The following is a 6,025-nucleotide window of genomic DNA, read 5'->3' as shown; positions in this document are numbered from 1 at the left end:
TTTGTACTGACATTTATAGGTTTATCTGCTTTCATCGTGAGAAGTAAAAAAGAAAAAAAAGAAAAACACAAATCATGAAGTAAAACAGTCTTGTTTAAACCTTAAACCATAAACTGGTGGCACCTTTTTATAATCAAGCTTTAAAAGTTTGGATGTTTCCACAGACAAAAAAAAAGACTGATCCTGAATAAATTAACCCTGCAGCTCTGTTTTGGCCTAGCTAGAGGTTCTTGTTCACACAGTGGGCGATCTTGTATTGCTCCTCTCACGTTAATTGTCAGATAGGTAAAAAATTTACTTATACTAATACTTAATCCTATAGAACATGCTTGTACTCATGACCTAAAATTATTCATAACATGCACTTAATGAGTTACAGCCTATATAGGCACAATACTAGATTATACTACTGTAAAAGGAACAAGTTATCATTATCATACATTTTGTTATTAATTAAATAGTCACATTACAAATTTGATGTGAATTTTATTCTTTCCCTTTAAACGATCAGTCATGATGGACTCAGGAATCAGCGCTTTATCAGCACTTTGACTTCTTAGGGCGTGTAAGGCCTCTCCATGTCCTGGGAAACCTCCGCTCTGACTTCCTGGCTCTCAGGCACTCAGCTAGTGAAGGATAGTATACCACCTCCTCACCTTTCTCTCTTCCCAAGGAGTTCAGACCTGCTGTCACCACAACTGGCCTGGGTGGCTCTGAAGGATGGGACTGGGCAACAGGTATTGGTCCAATAGCCTTAGATGTTTATATGGAGTCAGTCTTTCAATTCCCCGTCTCAACACTATAGCTGATAAGTGAAACGATACTAGCTGTTTTGAGTTATTTGCGGTTCAGCAGTTGATGAAACTGCTGATGGTGTCACACAGAAAAATCTTTTGTCAGGAATGACGGGAAATCAAAGGTTTTCAGAACTGCAGCAGGGAGGCAGTTTCCTGAATGTTGTAGGCAGATCAGTCTCATCTTGACTAAAAAACAGTGAAAGACATTTCACACTTGGCCGTGGTGATCAGACGGAAGGTCATAACTGTGTATTTAGATGGGACCTACACACGTCACTTTTTCTGTTCTGACATGACATTGACGTGTCCCACTTCTAAACATTGCTGACTTCCTGAAACCTACTGCCCTGTCTTAAAGGGCAGCTTCAATTGAGAAACAAGAGTAGAAGATGACGTGTGTCTAGGGACATCTTCAATATGACATGTTGGCAACAAATGTGTCAAAACCCTCTACTAACTTTATCAAAGATGGAGAAATGTCCACACAATATCCCATGAAAGGCCTCCATCAAAACGTTTGAACCACACGAGAGTTCAAGGTGTGACAATAACTAATGGTAACAAGCACAGCTATAAAATGAAGAAAAAAACAGAATTATTTGATAATCTGAAAATCCTTCAAGAATCCCAAGGCTAGTTGCTTTATCCAATCCAAAATTAGTTCCTATCTAGATTTGACCCAAAAGTGGCACCTTCAGATGAAACAACGTTGATCAAGAGGTTCAAGACCAACCATGGACCCACCAAGTCGAAAACCCGCCATCAACTGAAAACCGGTGGTAAACCAGCAAACCTTTCCTTTCCACAGTGAAGCAGGCTTAACAGAAGCCTGGACAGAGTCAGTGCTGAACAACAAAAGAAGCATCTGCTCCAAAACTGGCACCTCCAAATTACTCAAGCTTGCAGTTTCCTGCTAAGACGAGTCAAAAGTCATCTGGAGAAAGTTTTATTATTATTTTTTGGTCAAATGAGACAAAAATTGAGCTAGATAGCCAGAGTAACAGCGAATGTTTAAAAGAAGTCAGGTCAGACTTCCAAACCTGAGAACGTAATGCCAACTTTCAAGCATGACGGTATTATCATAATGAGGGTTTGTTTTGCTGCCAGTGGTACTACCTCCAAAATCTTCAATGTTGCTATAAATTGGCTTGCTTGAAACTTTGGGATCATTTGTCCCAGCTGTGTCAAACACACATCAAAGCTAGCTTTGAAATGAAGCAGTTTGTCAGGATTTTATGTTGCAAACCCAAACACAGAAAAGGCAGAGCAGGGCACATGATGCTGTGGAGGTTTTAATGACAGACAGTTCTAAACAAAGAGAACACAGAAGATTAACTAAAACGCTGAAGGATAAATAAACACTTAAACAGCTCTTCTCACATAAGAGAAACAAGACAGGCAGAAGACAAGAATTTAGAAATTAAACTCGAGGACCGAAATTTATATGGCAAGACCTAAACAACAATTATTAACCACCTGAAACTGATCAGAATCCAAGCAGAAATGACAAAATCCAAACACCCGAGGATCATGACAAAATGATTAACGCTAACCTTCAGGAATGGCGCTGACCTAAATCCTTTTAAATTTTTTTTTAACTCTGCTTAAAAACAAAAAAAACAGATCTGTGGCAGTAAATCAACCAATCTAAATGAGCACAAGCATCTGTAGTACAGGGAGTGGTCAAACATCCTGCCAGATTCACATTAGAAACTTGCTGATGGCTACAAAATGTGTTGAATTTATAGTTTCTCCTTCAATGTGCCAAGAACACCCTCCTGCAGCCACCCTGCTCAATCCCTCTGCAAATGTATATATCAAGTAAACTACATTTACATGATTAAATATTTTACAGAAGTGATGAAAAATGTATGTAGGATCAGTAAAGCTGACTAATAAGATTTCAGTTGCAGAAGGTTATAATTTTCCCACCTGTGATGCAACAGGCGTCCAATGGCTCGTCTTTGCTTTGATCCTTTCCTCCAATATCCGCTGCGCTAATTAAGGTTGGAGGCGGTGTGCTTTCATGATATCACTACGGCAGCCCATTAATAATGCAAAATATTTAAAGTTCGTCTATTTTTATCTGTGACAGATTGGAGTAATTATTCTGGACATCTGGTGGGGATTGGAGTTTGTTAAGCCTGATTTGGATTCTCCGTGTCCCCGTTTAGCTTGGCCAGAGGCCCTCATCATGTTTGTTTCAGATCTTCATCTTTTACACAACCTCAGTAATAGATCAGACAGTGGAAAAAAGGAGCTTCGATTAGAGACCTTTTAATGGAAGTATAAATGAGAAAGGCGTTAGAAGGAGCGTATGTTAAAGAAACAACAAAGAGAATTATTCAAGAGGTGGATTGAACTTCACCTTCAAAGTTAGCTCGTAATATATGTATATATCTCAGTTTTGTACAAGTTATTTAAGATAAGATAAGAATTCCTTTATTGTTCCGCAGTGGAGAAATACGGGGAAATTGAACATGTCTCTTTATTTTCCTGCTTATTTATCATTTTCATGGTTGAACTCTGGACATCCAAAACTCTTTTCTGACAAAAATGCAGCTTCTCTCACTCAACCCAATCTGCTTCTCAAATCTATAATAGCATCTTTTCTAAATTTTGCCCCATGAAAATCCGAACGTTAATTAAGAGTTTGTTCCTATCTTCAGCAATGAGAGCCTGAAGGTTTGGAACAGATTACTAATCTGCTCGGCAGGAGGAACAGTACTATTTCATCTCTGCTCCCGGTTAAAGCACATAGAATGTGGCCGAGACGGATGCGCCCCACATTAATTGGGTTTAAAGCTATCTTTCAATTTTACCAACATGTTTCTTCTGACTGGAGGTAAAATTAATGTTTAGGAGAGGCCAAGTCAGAGTCCTGACTTGAATCTGAGAGCTAATCTGTGGAGGGAGTTGATGATTAGGGAGATGACGAGGAAGCCTTCTAACCTCAAAGACCTGGAGTTCATCATCCGAGATAAACCCTTAAAAACCAAGAGGAAATGTAAAAAAGATGGTTATCAGCTATAACACTGGTTTCATTGCTTTAATACCAATAACAATGTTTCCATTGGATATTAAGAAGGGTCCAAATAATTTCCAAATAATTTTTGACATACCATTTCTATTAAAATGTAAATAAAACAGACTTTTTTCATAAATGATAGTCCCTATTTGTTGTTCATCCTTTAAGAGGGACCTGTCATATTCTTATAAGAAACAAACTTCTTGGTTAAATAAAAATAGTTTTAAACCTAGAGCTGTCAGGGCCATGAATAGTTTTGGGCTTCACTGTACATGACCAGGACAATTTCATCGGCTCATTACATGCCACCTCCTCACACCCACACTTGGAGCCAGGGCATATCTGGACAGTGCTGAATGTAGAGCAGTGCCTCACACAAGCATATTAGACCCGTTCTAGCTTTTGACATTTTGTGAAATTACAACCACAACTTTCAATGTCATCTGCTGGGAGTTTAGGTGACAGGTTAACACAAAGAAACAAAAGTGGTTCATGGCCTTCAGATTTTTTTTAAAAAATAAATAGAAATCTGAAAAGTGTGGCGTGCATTTGCAATCAACCCCCATTACTCCAACAGCTCTAAAAAAATCTATTGTAACTGAAATGGAGTACAACCTGTGTGTAATTTAATCTCATTGTCTATTTATATGTCCCACTGAACACATCCTTTTCACAGTGCCAGTATATTGCTGTAGGAATGCTTTTCTTCTGCAGGCACAGGATACTCATGCATATTGATGTATTAGAATGGCCGAGGCATACCAGGCTAAATTCAGACTTAAATCCACCCTAAATATGTGTGGTTCTAATGGGAAAAAAGGCGGTTCTACAAAATATTGAGGGTGACTGACTACAGATACCACATTGTCTAGATTTTTATTTGTAAATGTTTTAAAATGATGTTTATGAGTCCTCAACCTCACAGTTATGTAGGCGAATACTTGGCGGGTCTATCATAAAATCACAATGAAGTACTAGTTGATGTGGTTGGTTGTATTGTGACAAAATCTGGAACATATTAAGGGCTCTGAATAATTTTGCAGAGTACTGTAGGTGCATATGATATATAACATTAACCAAAAGCAAGATAATCTTGAACCGTTATTAGATGCACAATTTACAATTAATGCCATCAAAACCTCAAAATCAGGATTTCTGGTCATTAACTGTATTTTACGCCTTACTGAGCAGTCATTAATATATTTTCACAGTTGGTCATGACATCACGTTTCTCGCTTTTAAAAAGCAGAGATTGACATTAGCAGCTGTTCAGAAATGAGCCACACAGTCTTCTGGTAATCACATCTTCCACATGTTCTGCTCCTCGGCTCTGCAGTCCCACGCTGTGCGGCGCAACAGGCTCTGCGCGCTCCCCCGGCTCCATCAGCTGACAGTACCGCGGCTGCCCTGCCGGTGGCGCTGCAGCACCAGGTAAATGCAGCGAACGGGGGAGCTGAGCAGGCCTCCGTGGGCTCTGGCTCTTATGTCGCAGCTCGGGATGTGTTATGAAATGAGGGCTGAGTGCGCGCAGCAGAAGGAGAGTGGGTACAGAAGATTCCCATCTTGTAAAATGTAAAAGCAGGAGAAGAACATGTGTGACTGACAGTCCTCCCACTGTTAATTGTTTAATTGGCAAACAGACCCGCACAGCTCAGATCTATTATCCCCTCTTTTGAAGTGTTTGTTGTACTGACAGCTGAAGCTTTTCTTTGTTGGTTTTACTTCCCCAGTTGTGCACATTGTGCGCATTTACGCACAAAATCCGCTCTGGGATTTGTTGTTGTTGGGTTTCTGTTTAACGCTTTAACTTGAACAGTACACTATCGGTCTGGTTTTATTCAACTTGAGCCTATAAAAAAGAAAAACTGCAATAAATGTTCCTTACATCTAACACTGAACTTCCACTGGGTTTCGTTAAAGTTGTCGGAGCAGGCAGCATTTCCTTCCCAAAACGTCACGCAATCCTGCAGGGATGCGTTGTTCCTGCATCCCCGTACGTGGCTGAAGCCCTACTTTCTATAAACGGCATCGCATTCGTGAACTATCAATAACATTCAGTGGGTGTACTGAAACACGGGGGCATTTGGGCTCTTTAAAGCCAAATAGTACATCGAGCTCATATCCAGAGAGCGTTACGCGGCCCTATTTTGGGGAGGAGGACTGAGTGGATCTGTTCTCGACAGGAGATTGTGGCGGTGCC

The sequence above is a fragment of the Fundulus heteroclitus genome, chromosome 18, assembly GCF_011125445.2.
Source record: "Fundulus heteroclitus isolate FHET01 chromosome 18, MU-UCD_Fhet_4.1, whole genome shotgun sequence".
Classification (NCBI taxonomy): domain Eukaryota; kingdom Metazoa; phylum Chordata; class Actinopteri; order Cyprinodontiformes; family Fundulidae; genus Fundulus; species Fundulus heteroclitus.
The sequence above is the reverse complement of the archived record's forward strand: the minus strand, read 5'-3'. Positions refer to the sequence as shown.